This window comes from Rhinolophus hipposideros, assembly GCF_964194185.1.
Source record: "Rhinolophus hipposideros genome assembly, chromosome: 18".
NCBI lineage: Eukaryota > Metazoa > Chordata > Mammalia > Chiroptera > Rhinolophidae > Rhinolophus > Rhinolophus hipposideros.
Window position 1 is genome coordinate 44,763,381 of NC_138064.1, and position 21,968 is coordinate 44,785,348.

Below are 21,968 nucleotides of genomic sequence, written 5' to 3' on the forward strand. Positions count from 1 at the left end.
TTTCAACTTATTAAAATGGTTTCTTAAAATTTGCTATTTAATGTTGTTCTAACTTAAAATTTATCTTGCACTGTGCAATGTCAGTTTTAAATGCAAATATAGGACCATTTAATGTGTATGCAGAATCACTGAAATTACACAATTTGTATCCTGTAGCGTATACATGCATATGTATTTCACTCTTACCAGAACTGTGGAAATGCTACACAAAATTAATTCAAGTGTTTGTATTTTACTTCTTGATATGTGTGCGTCCTACCCACAATGTTTGCTTTTGTTTTATTGATAAGGAAGAACTGGAAGGAAAAAGAACTGTAGGTTGCCCTATCTTTCTTTTTCTATCATCATTTTCAGCATAAGTGATTGGCTACTAAATGGACGTAATGCAAGTAAGAAAGATTGTAATAAGGTTCTTGGTCATTCGTGGTTTCTTAGAATACCATTGTCTTCTTTCTGCATTCAAAGCAAATTCTGGTTGATATGGAAAACATCACCTCACTGGGCTGTCAACACCCTTACTTACTCAGCCACAGATGTGACACATTTTCCACATGCTCTCGCTGTGTTCTTGCTGAGCTCAGACACATTGTGGGATTCCAGAATTCTGTGCTCTTGGGATGCCATGAGCCGTTGGGTGAATGGGGCAGCCAGAAATGGGGGCAGACACGCGTATTGAATATTTCTCCTTGGCTCATGGCCATGTGTCATTGTACAACCAGATTTCAATTATAAAACACAAGTTCAAAGATAAAATTATGAAAAATTTTAAGATGGCCACCGAAGAGTATTACACCCACCTGGGCCCTTTCTGAGGACAGAGCCTGGTGATGCCACAGCAAGGGGCACATGGCCAGGGACTGGGCCCTGGTCCTGCCAGGAACACTTGGATTGTATTTCAGTAGGGCTTCGCTGCTTGTCCATGCTTTTCTCTCCCTCCTAGTGGATAAAGTAACATAGAGAAGAGTCTTCCAAAACATGTTGATAAATATTTTCATAGAATCTTTTTAAAGTTGCTTTAAGTATTTTAGGATTACACAAGGACAGTAATCCTAAAAACAAAAATGCCCAGCATGGTTTTCAGAAAAAAAGTAAACCAAAGAGAGATAAAAGCAATTAATCAAACGTTAAAATGAATCAGTGGTTAAAGTTCGACTTTGATAAAGCCATGCTCTCACTCTATTGATGAAAGGCACTGTTAAGTGATATTTTTAATTTGAAACTACTTCTCTGACTTAGAAAAAGTTACTATGTGAACCCTAATATTCACTGGAGAAGCCAATGATCTGTAGAAATTTGAATAGCAAGCCTTAGAGACATCTTGTTTGTGCTCTGTTGTGACTACCCGTATTCATAATTATGTTCCAAAGACTGAATTGTGAGCCATAATAAAATATCAGACAGTACTACTTTAGAATTCAATATTTATCTTATTCTGTTTCAGTACATATTATGAAATTTGGTAACATGGTAGTCTTCAGACATAAGACGCTAAACATCTGATTTACTCATTGGAAACAGGAGAGCAAGCATAACAGTTAGTTTTGTTGCCCTCCCAGAAGAAAAGAAAGGACAAAACATTAAAGTTAAGGATCTAAGATTTTGTCTCCTCCAAATGTGATATAAATAAGACTTGTCTATCCCATGGAATGATAGACCTTATTGACATGATAAATGGCACAAGTTTAGGAGAACCCCAACTACTGTATCCCACACTTACTGAAGCATATTGGGTAAGTTATTGTCTAGAAGCATGATTATTTTAATTACACTGTATATTTTGCCTCAACTATTTGTTTGATTTTTTTGTTTTCTGGCCCATAGTCGACATATAGTCACCATCACAATGAAATGTTTTGACACACAGAATACAGATGTGTTCTAGCCGAGCTACCTCGGTATGTGCCTCCCTGGTGAAACTCAGGCTTCCTGGGAACACTTATCTTTTGGGAACCTTGGCATTGACTCAAAGATTGCCTACATCAGAGCTGGGAACCTTAGAATGAGTGGACCATACGTATATGCTCTTTGTTCATCGATTCATCCAATCTACTAATGTTTATTCAGTATCATATTTGTGCAAGCACAGTATTATGGAGATTACAAATATTAATCACACAGGAAGCTTCACTTTAAAGGACATCTAGAGGTGGAGATAAAACGTCTTTAGTCATAACTATCTCATAAGATAGAATGGAAATTATAGGGAAAAAACTCATACATGTAAGGGAGTTTAGAAAATGGGCTGCTTTCTCTTATGTGCAATTTATGTGATTATGTACTGGGAAAACTAGTTAAAATCAAGTAAAAACCATGAGGCAAATCAGATACTTCATTAATTTAAAAAGAAACACTGAAAAATTGACAAATTTCTTACATAATAAAGTTAGCCAGTTAAAATATAATGGGAAAAGCCAGATAATAATGACCAAGAAAAAAACAACCTACTTTACTAAGTACTTCTTTACTAATATAAAGAAGCAGAATTTGGACATTTTAAGATAAAATGAAAACAGGTAGAGGAAACAGTATATGTAAATGCACAGGAAATTAGAAGTGAATAGGCGTCACACATAAAAAACAGTGTGTCCTTTAGAACAGTGCTTCTCCAATTTTAAGGTGCATATGATTACCTGAAGATCTTGTTAAAATGCAGATTCTGATTCAGTCGGTCTGGAATGGGGCCTTAGATTCTATGTTTTTAACAATCTCTCAGATACTGTCTGTGCTACCATTTATCAGCCACGCTGCAGAGTAGGAGTTTAGAGTACATGAAGCATACAAGAGAAAAGCTCATTGGGAATGTTAAGGGGAGCAATGGATTTAGGCTAAGTTTGGGCTTTATTATGTAGAAAATAAAGATTTCTGAAAACAAATTATTTTTATCAATGCTGACCTCTTTTAAAGTTAATAAAGCAACCGCGTTTAGGACAGATACGTTTTTCCTGAGTTGAATAGCATCTCAAAGATCAAATGATAAAAACCTGTATTTTCACAACCAAATGATGAGCATGAGTATCAAGGCACCTGCCTCTTAACAACCTCCCATCCAGGTTGGACATTTTGGAATCACTGGACCATAAGGTCCCTACAATGTATGTAACTTTCTCAGATTTGTACTACCAACGTCTTCAGAGGAGGAGGCTTCTAGAAACCATATGTAACACAGCTTTCATGGGTAATGTCTGGGTAGAGGAAGTTTGTGTTATAAATTCAACTTAAAAAACAAGGCCGAGAATCAAACGATATATAAAATGTCCTGGTTAAGCAGGGATTGTTTCATGAATGCAAGGACAGCTGAATATTTAAGATCTGAATTATCCTCCAGCTTTTCCTATCTTGATAAATTGCCCTACTATATATCCATTTGCTGAACCATAAATCTGAGAGGTATTTATAATTGCTGTATCTCCCTCATCTCTCACATCCAGTTATACACTACGCACTGTGTATTCTACTTCCCAGATGGATTTCAAATCTAATTATGTATCATCTACCGTCACTGTATGCCAGGGAATCCTAATTACTTGACTAGACTACTACAAGAGCTTCTTAACTGGTCTTGCCATTTCCTCTCTTTCCCATGCCCCCCAATACATTCCTCACAAAGGAGACAGAGGGAGCTTTTTAAGATATAAAACCCATCAGTTCATTTCCCTGATTAAAGCTGTATATTGCTGCCCACTGCACTTCAAATACAATCCAAACTCCTCACTGTGGCTTGTAAGGCAAATTTGTCCCCTTCTTCTACCTCCAATAATGCTTCAGCCACATGCCAGCCTTCTTGGATTTTCCTAGACTCCGAGGACATCTTTCTTGCCTTAGGGCCTTCCCGTGTACTTATCTCTCTTCTTGGATGATCATTTTCAGGAAGGCATTTCCTAATCACTCTGTATAAGTGGGAGTCCCTCACATCCCCCAAACTTTGTTATTGCAGAATCCCAGTCCCTTCCTGTATATTATCCTACATTTATGGTAACATACTCCTTTTTTTAAAGATTTTTATTAAAACGTAGGTAATATACAATATTATATTAGTTTCAGGTGTACACCATAGTTATTGAACATTTGTATACCTAAAGAAGTGATCACCATGATAAGCCCAGCAACCACCTAACACCTTATCATGCTGTCACAATATTATTGACCATATTCCCCACGCTGTACATGACATCCCCATGGCTTAATTGTTTTACACCTGGAAACTTGAAGATCATATTACCCTTCACCTTTTCCCCACTTTTTAAATTTTTAATTACAGTTCAGATTCAATATTATCTTATATTCATCAGGTGTACAAAATAGCAGTTAGGCATTTATATAATTTAAGAAGTGATCCCCCTGACTAGTCTAGTACCCCTGGCCCTATACATAGTTATTACCATATTATTGACTATATTTCCTGTGCTTTACTTTACATCCTCATGACTATTTTGAAACTATCAATTTGTACTTCTTAATCCCTTCACCTTTTCAACCCTGCCCCCCAATCCCCCTCCCATCTATCACCCCAATAAATCTAGTATGCATCTGACACCATAGTTATTAAAATAGTATTGACTATATTCCTTATGCTGTAACCTACATCCCCATGACTACTGTGTAACAATCAATTTGTACTTCACTTTTTTTTTAAAGGAGGACAACACATTTTATTTTAATAAAATAAAATATTTTTATAAATAAAACACAGTTTTATTTTAATCAAATCACAACACTTTATTTTCCAATTGTTGCAAATTGCATCTAATTTTCTATTACAGGTCAACTTTTAAAAGTTTCCCTGTCCCATTATAGCATGCCTCTTTTTTCATACAGAGAAATAGTCCCAAATTCTTCCTCAAGTAAAAATAACTCCATTCCAGTAAATGGTAATACATGAAATTACAGTAAAGTAGACAGCAGACACTTAAAGGACATCCAAGAAGTCTTCCAACAGTTTATTAGAAAGAATGTAGACATTAAAAACAAAAATCCCACTGTCATGAACATAAATTGAGGTTTTCAGCCTGGATCAAAAAATAAAAGCTGAATCAAAAAAATAAAAAATCCAATAGTGTATTAACATTTTTTCTCTCATTTGCAACACTGACAGTGCAAATACAAATTTGGCCTAAATGTAGACACTCAAGCCACAATGTACAGCCTTTCTTTGTCCTCCATGCTAAGAGATATAGAAGTTTCAGGGTCAAAAAATACCAAATGTACAGGCTTCAGAAACCATTTAAGTTAAGACATTCACTAGTTCTAGCTAAGATACGTCTGGATCACTGACACGTGATCCCTTATGTACAATAATGTGAAGTAAATTTTTAGAAAAATCGAACTTTAGTGGAGCAATCCTGATGAATATAACAGGTTACAAGTTTAAGGTATCAACCAATTTGTGTCAGCCAGTTTGAGTCCACGTTCTAAAACCTAAAACTTAGTTATCTTTCTGTAAGGCAAGAGCTTCCTATCACTTCAGTATCTCTGTTATGAAATAAAGGAGACTTAGGTGAAATGCTTTTATCTATCACTACTGCTGTATCAATCGCCTATCACCTTGAGAGCGTCATTGAATTCTGGGAAATGTTCATGCATAAGATTATTGCCTCAGCTGACTTAAAATTTCCCCATACAATGGTATATCAACCCTTAGTGAAGCCTTTAAGAAAACAAACATGTTGAAAATGGGTTAAAGGAGGCAAATACAGCATCTGCCTTTATAGTTATCAACTCAGGAATTCTCAGTTCTGAAATCTGCAGAGAAGTTGTTTTTCTTTCTCAAAATCAGGTGAGTGTATTTCTTACTCCAGATCTGGCATTTTTTTCATCATCGCTGTCTTGTGAATCATCATCTGCTCCATCTACTTCTGGTAAATCTACATCCTCGTCACCACCCATGTTGTTCATCATCTCAGAGAAATGATCCAAAGTAGACATGTCTTCTTCTGAATCGTCTTCCCACTCTTTCCAATTATTGAAGTCCACATTAAGCCAATTAAGCTCTGCCCTTTCTTTGGTTAACTTTGGCCATGACTGGCTAGATTCTCCTTTTTGTAAACAACAAAATTGATCAATCCGTTCTTTTATGTTTGGAATCATTTGGATCACGACAGTGAAAAAGATCCATTTCATAAATGTTTAAAATTATCATTACCTCCCAGACAACTGCATGTAAGTTTGGATTGTCCAAAATTTACATTAAATCTTTACTGTCTTCAACACAGAATTCAATGAAGACATAGTCCCTTTCATCACTTTAGTCCCGTATCACTTTGCAGAAGCAGGCCGTATTATGAACCGGTCAGGGGGATGGGTGAATGGGTGAGTGGGCCTCTCCCATGGCAGGTGATGGGCAGTTACCTCTTCTCTGGTGGCCACTCTGGTGTTTTCTCCCCAGTGTGGTCTTTTCTCCCAATTTGTATTTCTTTATACCTTCCCCTTTTCACCCATTCCCAAACCCCCCTGCTGTCTGGCAACCATCAAAATATTCTCCATATCTATGAATTCATTTGTTTTGTTTAGATGTCACATAAAAGCAAAATCACACTGCATCTGTCTTTCTGTCTGACATACTCTACTCAGCACAATACCCTCCAGGTCCATCCATGCCACTGCAGATGGTGAGAACCCATTCCCTTCTCTGGCTGAGCAATATTCCACTGTATATATGTACTACCTACTTTTTATCCATTCATCCATTGGTGGAAACCCAGGCTGCCTCCCCATCTTGGCCATTGTAAACAGTGCTGCAATGAACATATAGATGCACATATTCCTTCAACATAGTGTTTTGGATTTTTTCAGATAAACACCCAGAAGTGGGATTACTGGGTCCTTCTTTGTCTCTTGCTATAGCCTTTGTTTTAAAGTCCGTTTTTCCTGGTATAAATATTGCTACCCCAGCATTTTTATTTGTTTGTTTTCATTTTCATGAAATATCATTTTCCATCCTTTGCTTTCAGTCTCTGTGTGTCTTTCAATCTGAAGTGAGTCTCTTGTAGGCAGCATATGTAAGGGTTTTATTTTCTTACCCATTCAGGCACCCTATCTTTAATTGCAGCATTTAATTCATTTACATTTAAAGTAATTGTTTATATACATATATATATTTATATACATATAAATATATATATATATATATATACATATATATATATATATATATATATATATAGTTATTGCCATATTATTATTCATATTTTGGTGTTGTTTTTTTTTCTTTTCCTTCTTCAAAAAGAAGTCCCTTCAGCACTTCTTGTAATTCGTTTGACGGTGATGAACTCTTTCAGCTTTTTCTTGTCTGAGAAGCTTTTTATCTCTTCTTCAATGCTAAATGATAGCTTTGCCAGGTAGAGTAATCTTGGTTGTATGTCATTGCTTTTCATCATGTTGAATATTTTGTGCCAGTCCCTTCTGGCCTGCAAAGCTTCTGTTGAGAAATCAGCTGACAATCTTATGGGAGCTTCCTTGTAGGTAACTGCTTTTCTCTTACTGCTTTTAACATTCTCTCTTTGCCTTTAACCTTGGATTTTAATTATGATGTTTCTTGGATTGAGCCTCTTTGAGTTCATCTTTTTTGGGATTCTCGGTGTATCCTGGGCTTGCTGTCTATTTCCTTCACCAGGTTAGGGAAGTTTTCAGTCGTTACTTCTTCAAATAGGTTTTCAATCCCTTGATTTCTCTCCTTTCCTTCTGGTACCACTATGATGCAAATGTTGTTACACTTGATGTTGTCTCAGAGGCCTTTTAAACTGTCCTAATTTTTTTTTTTTGAATTCTTTTTGCTTTTCCCTTTTCCCATCGGATGTTTTCTGCTATGTTGTCTTCCAAATAGCTGATTCGATCTTGTTCTTCATCTAGTCAGCTGGTGATTCCCTCTAGTGCCTTCTTCATTTCAGTTATTATGTTTTTCACTTCTAACTGGTTCTTTTTTATGTTTTCTATCTCCATTTTTATGTTTCCTATCTCTTTGTTGAAGTTCTTTCTGAGATTATTGAGCATCCTTATAACCAGTGGTTTGAACTCTATCTGTTAGATTGTCTCCATTTTATTTTTTTGTTCTTTTTCTGTAGCTGTGTTTTGTTATTGTTTTATTTTGTTTTGTTTTTTATTTGGGACACGTTTCTTTGTCTCCCCATTTTGGCTGCCTCCCTGTGTTTGTTTCTATGTATTAGGTAGGGCTGCTATGCCTTCCAATCTTGGTAGGTTGGCCTTATGTAGTAGGTGTCTTCTGTGATCCAGTGGCAGTCTCCCTGGTCACCAGAGCTGGGTTTTCCAGATGTGTCCCTTGTGGGGGTTTTGTGTGCCGCCTGTTATAATTAAGCCTTGGTTGCTGTTTGCAAGTCAATTGGAGGGATTCACACTCAGGATGATTGATTGTGAGTACTGACCATGACTACATTGGAGGAGCTGTTGTGCAGGAGCTGACCCTACAGAGCAGGGTTTGCTGCAGCAGGGCTCTGATGCCTGCCCAGACTGTTCATAGGTTGTGTCATCCTTGGAGGTGGCTAGGCGATGCTCCAGCTCATTCTGAAGTTGGCCACTAAGAATGCTAGCCCCAGGGCCTGTTGGGAGAAGACCCACTGTAGGCCAAGTTCAGCCACAGCCTGTGCCCTACCTGGGGCCACCTGGCATGAACCACAAAGCACTGGGCTTGGATGTGCCTAGAGACTCCAAGCTGTGAACTAAGGCCAGCTGCCACTAGTGCTGATTTTAGGGCTGCTCAGCAAGAGGTACTGGATATGCTGAAACCAGATCCTGCTTGTTTGGGTTTTGTGCAACTTTGAGAGATTTTAGGAAAGTCCAATGCATGATCCAAACAAGACTGTTTAAAAGGAAATGCCACTGGGCGCAGTTTGGGTTTGCCCAAAAGTTGGGTGGGGCAGCGTCTCAGGGAATCAGGGGAACGAGCTATGTTATCCAGGTTAATGGAGACTCACATATGCAGCTGCCTGGGTCTGCATGCTGGGAGGGGAGGGCTCAACAAAGAAGTAATGGCTTTCACCAGCTCCTCGCTCCACGAGAAACTACCCCTCAGCCCTCTTCCTAGAGCCAAACAACTCAGTTTCTCCCTGTATGTCCCTGATGCCTTTTGATCTGCTGCCACAGTGCTGCCCCAGTGCTGGAGCTCAGAATGAGTGAGTCTGTCAGTAAGTAAGTTCATGTGTGGGCCCTTTAAGAGGAATGCCTGGAACTGCAGCCACGTTCTATCTCACTGAACCAAAATTTCTGCTGGTTTTCACAACCAGAAGTTATGGAGACTTCTCTCCCCAACGTTGGAACCCTGGGCTAGGAGGCTTGGTGTAGGGCTGGGATCCCTCACAGCCAAGATATCCCTCCCCATTCTTAATGGTCACACACGGGTGTGAGACCAGCCCAGTCCACGTCTCTGCCCCTCCTACCAGTCTCAAGGTGGCTTCTTCTCTATGTCCATAATTGTCGGACTTTGGTTCAGCTAGATTTCAGGTAATTTTCAATGATGGTTGCCCTGCAGCAAGATACTTATTTCTTTGTATATCTGTTTTGTGTCTATCCCCTACTGGGTTACAAACTCTGTGAAGGCAGAGTCTATGTCTTTTTTGATTCATCTTTATAAAGGAAGCATCATGTTCATTTAATTCAACAAATTTGTTGAATATATAAGATGTGCTGTTTTAAGTTCTTGATATACGGCAGCGAATAAAACATAAAAATTCTTGCCTTCATGGAACTTATAGTAGTTGTGGGAAACCAACAAGAAATAGATAATGAGGTAAAATTTAAAGTATGTCAGATGTTGGTAAGTGTATTGGTAGAAAAAAATAAAATAAGGCACAGAAAAACCAAAGGAAATTGTGGGTATGTATAGGGTTTACTACTTTAAATGGGGGTGTGGCAGGGAAAGTCTCAATTTACAATATTAATAGATGAAAGATTTATAATAATGTATATAACATATTGAAAATAATATGTTAATTTATGTATAATTAATATAATGCATGTTATGTATTATAGAAATGTGTTAGATTGATATAATATATATATATATATAATTATAGATTAATACCTATAACATTAATCAGTTAAAAACACCCTATGTACAGAGAAGAGATATTTGATAAATTCAACATCTCATCACCGTAAAATATCTTTATAACTTAGGACTGAAAATATACTTTAAAAATATTTTTTAAGATTTTTGGCACAAATCATCAGAATCACGCATTCCCTTAGAGTTCCAATCAAGTCAGAAGTTAGAAATGCCAACCAAATACATTTACTATTGACCTAGAAATGCTAAACAATATAATTAGGGAAACAAATTAAAGGATGAAATAAAAGCAAAAGGCATACATACTGGAAAAGTGGAGTGAAAATTATTTTCATATAATGTAATTATATTCATGGAAAACCATTATACCCAACTAATAACATGTTAGAACTTATAAGTTTCCAGTTAAAACATAAGACGTATAAAACTAGAAACATTCTGTTGGGAGAATACCATTCACAATAGCAAGGAAAAAATATAGTTCTGATTTGATTTTTAAGTAATTTTCAGGAAATGATTTTACTGAAACATATTTTTCAGAACTTGAATAATTTGAGACATGTCATCACCATATGTAGAAGACCCAATCATTGAAAATAAGTCAACTCTTTCAAATTATTCTATAGATTAACATAACCCAAATCAAAGCCAACGTGAAATTTATGGGAAAGTAACAAAATAAATTTAAGGTTTCTGTGGAAAAAATGAAGTATCAGATTAGTCAGTAAAATATGAAAACAAAAAAGACGAATTTGCCCTACTCAGAATTAAAATATATTACCATTCCACAAAACTCAAAGCAAAGTAATGCTGGTGAAGAAATCAACAGAGAATGCAGTGGAACGAATTAAGAATTCAGAATTATACCTACACATGTGTGGGAGGGAATATAGTATGTAAAAAAGTTGCTATTTTTAATCAGTAGAGAAAGTTTGTGCCTTAGTTTTTAAAAATATCATTGGTTCACTTAATAACTATTAAAGAGCAAAGTAAGTGCTTCACAGATCAAATTTATTCCAGATCAAGTAAGAATTTAATTGTTTTAAAAGTGAGAAAAGCATACTAATGTATGTTAGCATGTAACTTGTAATATTTATATAATTGCAGAGCAAATACTATAGGCAGAAAACACAAAATAATTGATAAAATTTGTCTTCAAAGAAATTAGAAACTTTAGAATGTTACACCAAGCACATACCTAAACCAAAAAGCTTCAGTTGTTATAAAATATAATATATATGAAAGTTTATTAATATTACTAATTTTAATTGGCTATTAATAGAATGACCAAACAAGACTGTGAGATATCAAAATTAAGAAAACAAACTGATCCAAAAATGAGCAAAAGATAGGAACATACACTTCACCAAAGAAGATACACAAATGGCAAATAAGTACATAAAAAATGATTAACATCATGTCATTAGTGAATTGAAAATTGATACAATGACTAGACAACACTGAATACCTATTAGAATTCTGGCCAGGATATGGAGCAACAGGAACTCTCGCTCACTGCTGGTGGAAATTCAAAATGGTACAGACAGCCAGTTTGAAAGTTAGTGTGGTTTCTTACAAAGCTTAATATAGTCATGCTAACTCCAGCAATTGTGATCCTTGGTATTTATTGAAATGAGGTGAAAACTTATATTCACACAAAAATCTGAACAAATGTTTATAACCACTTTATTAATTATTGCAAAAAACTGGAAGCAGCCAAAATGTCCTTCAATAGGTGAAAGTATGAACAAATTGTGGAATACCCATACAATGGAATATTATTCAATGCTAAGAAGAAATGAGCTATCAAGCCATGAAAAGGCATGGAGGAAACTGAAATGCATATTGCTAAGTGAAAAAGCCAATCTGAAAATGATTCCAAGTATATGACAAACTGGAAAAGACAAAACTGTGGAGACAGTAAAAAGATCAGTGGTGTCTGCAGGGGATGTCAGGGGGAGGTGAGTAGGTCGAGTACAGAGTATTTTGGGAAGCAGTGAAATTATCCTGTATGATACCATAATGATGGATACATCACATTTTATGTTTTTCAAAATCCATAGAACTGTACAACACAAAGAGTCAACCCTAATATATACTATAGTCTTTAATAAATAATGTATCAATATTAGTTCATCAGTTGTAACAAGTGTACCACGTTGCAAAATGTTAGTAATAGGGAAACGAAGTGGTGGGGAAAGAAAGGAGTATATGAGAACTCTATACTTTCTGCTTAACTTTTCTGTACACCTAAAAATATTCCAAAATAATAAAGATTTTCTTTTTACATGGGCTAAAAGCACATACAGGAAATTTACTAATAAAGTAAGTGTCCCAAACATTTAGTGACACATTTGTTCCCACTAATAATCCAAGAAATGAACATTGAAATAAGAGTAGAGTACCTTTTTTTTGTCTATCAATATAGCAAAGATTAACAGGAATGAGGCTCTCGGGATTATCTTTGTTTTGAGGAAATAAACCCTCCGCTATACAGCCTGTGGAACCGTATCAGGACAAACTTTCTATATAGCTATTTGTCAAAATATATCAAATTACTAAAATAAAAATATCTACTCTTTGACCTAATGATCCCAAATCTGTGCATTTATATCAAGGAAACAGATAAATTAGTAAATACACATCTACCATGTTATTCATCATAGTTTATTATAGTAACAAAATTACAAACAATGAAAGTCCAATAAAAAGGGATTGGTTAAATATATTTTGTGCATACATATGAAGTATTTAAAATTATCTAAGTCCATAGGTAATACCATGGAAAGGTGTTTGTTACATTGCATTTAGGATGAAAAGCACGTTACAGAGCCTTGTTATTGTTTTAAATAATATACACACATACGGAAAAGTCTGGGAGACCACAAACCAGTAATGGCTGTGGCTGGATCGTAGGATATCTGTTACTTTATTTTTTCCTTTATATTTATATTTAATTTCTGTTCTTTGTGAACTGTTACTATGTTGCTTATATAAACTTTAAACTATATAAACCTCTTACAAAAAAAAGGTGATAATTCTGACAAGCTAAAATAGAATATTAGCACTTCTTAGATCTGAGAGGGGACCTCAGAGATTGTTTATTAGATCCTCATTATTTAACAGCTCAGGAATCAAATGCTTTAGTGAAGTGAATTCCCCAAATTGAATTATAGACAGAACTGGTGTCTTGTGAATCTCAATGCAGAATTCTTTCACAGCACAGTGGCAATCTCCAAACAATGCTTTTAGTAGAAGCGCTTTCTTTCTAAAATATTATGTGTGTGTATTCATTAAACAAAAACATCTCTTTACATGACTTACTTGTTTTCTATACGTTTAGGTCTTCTGAATCTCAATCCTATATATTTTTTTCTCCATGGAACAATAGCAATCTAAAGAATCCTTTGTAGGAAAGAATAGAATGACTATATACGTCTGTCTGTGATACACAACCATGCAAATCTTACTTGCATGTTTTTCTTTTATTTTCTCTTATATAAATTTGTTGTCATATAGTTCAACCATAAATCTTTTAACATTGTCAGTAAAATGGAGATATTTTCTATTTCCACCTAAGCGGAAATCTTATCTATCTATCTATCAGCTCCTTTGATCTTTAGAGTAATCAAGATCTAAAATACTGTACGTATAGCCAATAAATTGTTGCAGAGAAAAAAATATGTTGCGGAAAATTAGAGATGTGTCTTCTAATTCCATATACACCAACATATGGTGCGGTTTCTCGGAGGTTCATTTCTAAATATAAATTGTAGATGGATGGGGGGTAAAGATAGGCTAGTAATGGATATTAAATTTGGTAGTATTTTTCCTTATACGGACTGGTCTGATTTCTTAATAGCTCAACTCTAGATAGTGCCAAAATAGAAAGAGAAATGATCATCAACACACTACTTTTTGGATAAATGTAAAGCAAGTGTTTATAAATTTTGCTGTTTTGAAAAAGAATCAGAAGGTTACATATAATTATATTATTAGAATTAAAGTAATACTGCTACCTATATTAAAATTTCATAACTATAATTTGTAAATTTTAAAGTCATTACAATGTTTTATTCATTAGGTGGAAAATCAAAGAGGGCAGATCAGATCAGCTCTTTTAAAATACCGCCTGCACTGATGGCCCATATCTTACTCTCATTTATGCTACCAATTTCCCATAAGTAAACGCTTAAGAGTCTCCTCTGAATACTTAAATTCCATTCTAATTGTAATCGCTTCCAACTATTAACATTTGTCTTGGGAGGAATTACTGCTTCTTTAGAGCAAATGTGGTCTCAGTCCTTTTAATATAATGGTAAGAGTATTCTTTTTTTTTTTTTTTAATTAATTTTATTGGGGTGACAATTGTTAGTAAATTTACATAGATTTCAGGTGTACAATTCTGTATTACATCGTCTATAAATCCCATTGCGTGTTCACCACCCAGAGTCAGTTCTCCTTCCATCACCATATATTTGATCCCCTTTACCCTCATCACCCACCCCCCACCCAAGAGTATTCTTAAGAACATCATATTTCAAAATATTTAGGTGTTTCGTATGGAGTGAACTAAATATCTAGATGATTTACTAGAGTGTCTAGATAATCACGTATCAGTTGACATATTAGAGATTCTGGTGTCATATATTCATATTTTTCAAAACTATATTGGGAGTTATGTATTCGGTCCCAAATAGAGCTGACCTCTGAAATAGTTGGGAAATAAATGGCAAAATGATGTAATCCTGTATGATCCTGTGTTTATGTTTGGCTTTGTATGTTCATACTGTATGTATATTATGTGTTTGTCTATCTATCTATCTATCTATCTATCTATCTATCTATCTGTTAATATTGTTGATTTTTTAAGACAAGGAAATTCATGATCAAAAAAGAGGTAAAATTACAACAATTTGGACCTGACATTTCTATAAAAAAAGCATTATTTAGGTAGTACATGAACTTTGTTTTAAGGTACCGGCCTGTGTCTCAGCAGTTAGTTGTCACTGTGAATTCAGGCCTGATCATTTTAATTTTGTCACCTTTTAGCCTCCAGTAGTGTTTCTCAGTCCCTATTGGTGTAGAAAGGTTTCCATTAGCAGGGTTCTCTATCTCATTTAAGAAGAACCCATAATGTTATCCCTATTATCTTCAAAATGCCTGCCCTTGAGCATGTTTCAATGAAATGTGGTCTTTTGCACGTATTTACCTATTATCACAATCATCATATATAATATTCATCTTTTGTTAAAGGCAGACTTGTTTTCTGGGAAGTGGAATGGTGTGTCTAAATGGAGATTGATTCATTCATTGATTAATTGACTCATTTAGCAAACACCATTGAATACCTGCTATATAATAACCATGTTGTTGGTACAAAAATGATTGATCCGGAAACTACCCTCCACAAGCTCCAAATACAAAGAAAGATGGAGTGGATGACAGTATTGATGGACTGATATTGATAACCGTTGTTGATCATTATTAAGTATGGGTGATGGGTGCGTGATAGTTCACTATACTATTCTCTCCTTTTTGAAAAATGTTCCATAATAAAGAAGTTTTTATTTTTGCTTTTTAAAAAATAAAAGTCTTTTATCAAGGTTTATTTTATTCAACTGTGTATGTGTATCCCATTCCCCTAAAAAGAAACCACTGAACCTTGGTTTGTTTTTCCTTTGAACCTTACTGTTTCTGAAAATGTCAGACCCATTATTCATAATTTAACCGTTTCTCCCCAGCATCGGTTTCTAAAATTCCATACTCTGAAAAAGTAACAGAGAATAATATCTACTTTTCTCCAAATTTAGGATTAAAAATGAGGTTAGGAAGTTGGCTGTGTTGCGGTCCTCTCCAGGATCACCTCCCTTCCTCAGTGTCTAGGCCATTAGTTTTGTCATTTGGTTATGACTGTTCCCTTAGTGAACTGTACTATTAATTTTGTTACCATACTTACCCCTTTTTTGTTCATTTTCTTATATTTTGGAGAAAAGATATTCTGAGTTGCACCTTTATTTCTCCATCTTAAGTAAGACCAGTCCTCAATTTTTATTTCCTTAAAGACCAAAAGGAAAAAAAATTATCTGGTAATATACAGCAAAGAGAATACCTTAAATTTTGCTATAACCAAAATATCCATAAGTGTCCCCATTTAATTGCATTCAAGTTTGCAAATACTTTGAAGAACTTACTGTATTTTATGGCTCCTTTACAAGGAATATTTCCAATAGCTGACCTCCAGTAGAGGTCAGCCTCCCTTCTGCTTTTCTCATACATATGCTAAAGATGACTGCATTTATGTACATTTTTATTACCTATTACCCTGTAATAACAGATTACTACTATATACTGAAAATAGCGAAAAAAAATGAATCAGGTATTTTAGTTTTTCAAAATTACATGAAAGCTCTTCAAAAGAACTATTTCAGGAAAATAAAAAGTCAAGCTTCAACTGGGAGAAAATATTTGTAACAAATACCATGGGTGCCAAAAAAATGTATACACATGACTTGTATTCATCTTTTGTTATTGGGCACCCTCTGTGTATCTGATAAAGGACCCAGAACATTTAAAATACCTGATAAATATTCTGATACCCAGAATGTTTAAAATATCTCTAATTGCATTAATAAGAAAACAAACAAATTTTTAAAAAATTGTCATTATATTTGAAGAGATGCTTCAACAAAGGGCTCAAGGGAATTTTTTCAGATGATGAAACTGTTCTATATTTCGACTGTGGTGATTACATAACTGCATGTTCATCAACATACATAGAATTATTTACCTAAAAACTATGAATTTTACTATATGTAAATTATACCTCAGTAAACAAAAACAGTGAAGGAAAAATACGTTTTCAGACCAAAAAATGGTGTGAAAGATAAAAATATTACCACAGTATTTTAAATGTTAACTAACTAAATCATCAACACAGTGATAGGCTAATCTTAGACCTACAAATGCAGACTTAATCAAGTTTGAATGCCTTGTCTTAAACCAAGTTCTCAGAAAACATATTGTGAGACATAAAATTACGTGCAGAACGTATATTGGGAATGTCCTTGGGAAACACCTGTAAGGACGTGAGGGTGGTAGAATTAGATGGCGGAGAAGCTATGACGGGGCGGTAACTGAGACGAGTGGAGCCTACAGAGTGCTGGGCAGAGCAGATGGCCCTTCCTTGTTCCTTAAAGTGAGATAAGAAGGCTGGGTCAATGCAGCCCTCTTTGGTCACAGGCTGCAACCCAGGAAAGGGGCCAGAGGCAATTCCTAGTGAGGGACTCAACAACTGTGCCATTAAGCGTCCACATTCCCAGCACCTCGGGATGGGTATGTCCATGCTGACCATGGGGTCAGGCTGAACATCTCAGAATCTGTCACATGTATATATTTGAAACTTCTAGTGGCATATTATTTTTATTTAAATATTTTTAAAAACAAGATTTTAAATCTACTTTCATGCATACACAAGGATATACATTGCAATATTGATGCGAAAACAACCGAAAAGCCCCTTAATAGAGAAATAAACTATCGTACGTTAATAAAATAGAGTATTATGAAACTATTAAAAAGTATCAGGACTGTTTCTGAGTTCTAGGTAAAAACCTTCAGGATAATAGCATTATGTGGAAAAAGAAGCAAGGAGAGAGATGTGCCGATAGTGTTCTGCCTTTCGTGTACAAGTGGGTGGGGTGGGACAGTATCCATTTTTATTTGCTAGTGATTGCCGAAAGGCACTCTGAAAGAATCCACGAGAAATCAAAGTGATTTTGCGGGATGGGTTTGGATGGAGATAGTGTGATATCTAGATAGACCTGCTTTCTAAAAGCTTGTCTCATTGGGTCAAGGAGAAGAAAGAAGCCTTATATTATTTAAAAATTTTTCAAACATGGGTGTATTATCTACTCAAATAATTTAACTATATAAATTTGAAAATTATTAATATAAGCATTCACTCAGGGAAAAAAAAAAACTAACTAAAACCTTCCATTGGCCACTATCAATGTCAGAATAGCATCATGAACCAAAGCCATCATCACCTTTGCCTAGAAAATCACAGCTACACTGTGCTACCGTGTTTCCCCGAAAATAAGACTGGGTCTTATATTAATTTTTGCTCCAAAAGACGCCTTAGGGCTTATGTTCAGGGGATGTCATCCTGAAAAATCATGCTAGGGCTTATTTTCCAGTTAGGTCTTATTTTTGGGGAAACACAGTATCTGTTCTCCCTGCTCTTATTACTGCTTGCAATTTATTCTCAACACAGCCGTCAAAGAGGGACTTTATAAAAAGAGATCCGATCATATTATTCCTTCACTCAAACCCTCCATTGGCTTCTCATCCTCCTGAGTCTAAAAGCAGAGATCCTTGCAACCACCTACAAGGCCCCACGTGATCTCAGTCCACTTGCCCCCATCCTTTCTCAGCCCTCTCATCCTTTACCCTCTGACGTCATCTCCTACTACTCTGCCCTCTCTCATTCTGGCCCAGTCACACTGGCCTCCTTCCTCTTATCACAGCAAGACAGAGATGCCTCTTCCTCAGGACCTTTGCACTTTTCTTCCTCCGGAATACTCTTTTCTCACATACTGTTTAGTTCATAATTTCATAGTTATTTAACTTTCAGAAAACGATTTCTCTCCTATGTAGGGACCCTGGGTTTGTCTATAAGGAAAAAAAAGTGATGCTTTGTCTTGTGTTGAATGTAATTTATGGATAACCTTTTCTATATTATTTTGAAAATGATTTGCAGAGAGGCATGTCAGTCCTTTTAGTTGCCATGTGTTATACAAATTTTAGATTTTGTACCTTTAATTATACCAAACCTGCTTTATAAAAGTGATTCTTAATATTTTTACACTTATCTAAATATATTTTTCAATCTTTCAGCTGGATACAGTTACTCTGAATATCTATTGGACTTCTGTTATACCCAACATTTTTCTAGACCTTAATTTCGGTGCTTGAAAGTGTCTGCTATTTTCACTAACTGATAATGATTCCTTTAGTTTATGTTCTATAATCTCAGTATTAGTTCAGCTCATAAGAAGAAGTCAAGTAAGCTTCCTTCTCACTAGTACAGAGATACAAGTACACAAACAAGAGAGAAATTAGGTATAAACAATCAAGTCCAATAATGTAGGACTTTTAGGATCTTATTTTCACAAAGAAACAGCTATCACATTTAAGAAGTGATTAGAAGGCTGGCTCAGATTTATAGAGAGAAGCTACATTCAGCAGTTGATTATCTCTTGGGAAGAATTCTTAAACGTACTTCCTGAACAACAGGATGTCAAAGATGAGCTTACAGTACAGAAAACGTGCCTAGGAGCTTACAGTACAGAAAATATGTTCACTGAAATAACAGGAATTGTTATACATACAAATATATATAATACAAAATATAGCTGATCTTTCTCATGCCTTAAGATAGGCCATTTGTGTTAAAGAGATAATTATGGAACCTCAGGTAATGCTATTCTCAACAAAATGGTAAATCAGAGACCTTGTAATATTTGCCAAGATGAAGTGGTTAGCATATGAAAAACGTGAGCTAGTGTCTTGCATACAATATGTACTCAGCTGTTTACTATCATTATCACCATTTTGATATCCCTTGCATAGCGCCTAGTCCTTTGCCAAGGACATAGAAAATGCTCAGCGAAATACAAAGTTTTAACTTGAATTGAAAATGATTGAAATAGTGATTCTTTTCTTACAAAAGAATACCCCCCCCCAAAAGAAAAGGGAAACAACAATGAGCATCAAACAAAAAACAAGGAAAACAATTATGTGAACATAGAAACTGTTGTCAGGGTGGGGGACATGTGGGAAATAGCTGTACCTTCTACTCAATTTTTCTGTAAACAAAACTACTCTAAAAAATGAAGTGTACAAAATAGAGCATGTCATTTATGTTTTTAATCAAAAGACGTTTTCTACTATAATTTGTATGACTTTAAATGTGGCTAATACATATAATGATGAAAAATCAAAAAATGAAAAATTAGTAATTCTTAGTGTATGCATGCATGTGGCGTGTGTGTGTGTGTGTGTGTGTGTGTGTGTGTGTGTTTCGTCTTACCACAGTGTTTTCAAATATGTAGTTTTAATTTGGGGTAATTATTTTTAAAAAAGCAGATGCAGAAGTACATGATATAGTACAAAAGAGATTACAGGAAAGACATATCTTAATTTTCCTTTAATTCAAATATCTTCTGTTTAGTCTATTACTCTATAAAGTTCACAGAACAAAAATACTGTGACTTTGAGAAAGCAATATTTGCTAATTAAGGACTTTCTATTTTCATCGCTAGTTATCTACAGAGGGCAGCAGAGAGCTTTGGTTCAGACTAGCAGGTTGGGTAAGCAGGTTTTAAGAGCTGCTTTCTGATTCAGCATCATCGGAACCACTGTGAAATGTGTCCAAATCAGAGTTCATTTTGCGAAGCTTACGTGGTTGTTTGCCATACGTGGAAGAGAGCAGGGAGAAGCAGGGGTCAGAATCAACTACTTCACTATGGTCATGGCCAGGCCACAAATCACTACCTTCAGTGTGTCAAGTATCTCATTAACAGTGCTCCAAAGCCTGATGCTAACATAGGTAGATCACACACACACACACACACACACACACACACACACACACACACACACACACACACATATATATGTATATCACTGAAATATTGCAAAATATTTTGTAGTCAGATTCTCACAAATACCAATTATGGTGTTTTAGAAAATTATAAACTGATAATCATTAATGACTAATGGCCCAAGGCAAATTCTATGATGTTTTAAGGTAAGTTTGGTTTTGAGCGCTTTTCCATTAATGTATCTATACCTCTAATTCTACACTTTATTCATCAATTTTTGTGCTATAATGAAATTCAAAATATATCCAAGATGCCCCTAGCCCACCTGTATCCAGAGTAATAATTCCTTGTTCACTATTGGGTTGTGATTCTGAGATAGAGTTTACCTTGTAGGATGTCATTAATATATGCTCTTTAGGTCAACACTTGTGGACTGAAAGGAAAAAACAAAAAACTGCTCAGCAGGAAAGTCAAACTGCAGGTCAGGCCAAACCCCACAGGATGCTGTGGACCTAGAATGGTCCTTATGAATCCTCATAAATCTGGCTGAAAGTGTGAGGTCTTTATATTCTCACCTGGGTCAGTCAGTGCATGTGGGGCATGCCCAGGAAGGGGCATGACCTTGGCCAAGGCAGCTCCCGCCATCCCTGCTAAGGCAGCAAGTCCTTTCTTAAAGGGATATTTGACGAGGCCATCACAATGTCTGCCACATTCAGATACAATAAAAAGTAATGAAAATGTTTTATCCTAACACAGGAGAGATGACTTTAAATTTGCTTAGCAAGCTGTTATTTATTATAGCATTATATCATGAATTCAGGCTTTATAAGGGACTGTTATATTAGCAGGTCTGTGTTAATTAAAATATTGAAGCAAATACTCTATCCAAGGTTTATATTAAGGGAAAAAAAGAAAAAAAATACCGAAAAACAAAACAGAAAGTGACTAGAGGAACATTTAATTGTGCTTGAAAGAACAGGTTACAACACCTTCAAGCATTTCTCATTTAGAGAAATCCTTAGAGACCCAGCACTAAAGCAGCATGGAAAGGGGTGGAAAAAATATGTACCTATCTAATATATGGACAAATAGAGAAACATAAAGAAGAAAATTAAAAATATATGGTCTCTCACCCCAGAGAAAATCACTAATGGAAGTGTAATTTTCCTTTTAATCATTTTTTCCTAATATAAAGTTTTGATTCAGATTTTCTCACATATAGAAAACTATTTTTTTCTATTCCATTAAAATGTGTTCAAATGAAATCATGCATCTACTGCAGGTTGCCCCACTTTTTAGCACATGCAGCACATAATTAGCACCGATGCAAGTAATGGTAACCTGAA

General features: G+C 35.4%; 1 protein-coding gene and 1 pseudogene across 4 annotated transcripts in view; one reads left to right on the plus strand and one right to left on the minus strand.

The window, feature by feature from the left end:
- MAGI2 (membrane associated guanylate kinase, WW and PDZ domain containing 2) overlaps positions 1–21,968 on the plus strand; it is a 1,330,546-nt gene that overhangs the window by 221,050 nt on the left and 1,087,528 nt on the right. The gene's annotated exons all lie outside the window — the stretch shown is intronic.
- Positions 5,787–17,360, minus strand: LOC308510239 (prostaglandin E synthase 3-like; annotated as a pseudogene). The gene is made up of 3 exons: positions 17,057–17,360; positions 8,462–8,549; positions 5,787–6,239 (listed from the first exon to the last, which is right to left on the minus strand). The product of its transcript is annotated as a prostaglandin E synthase 3-like (transcript).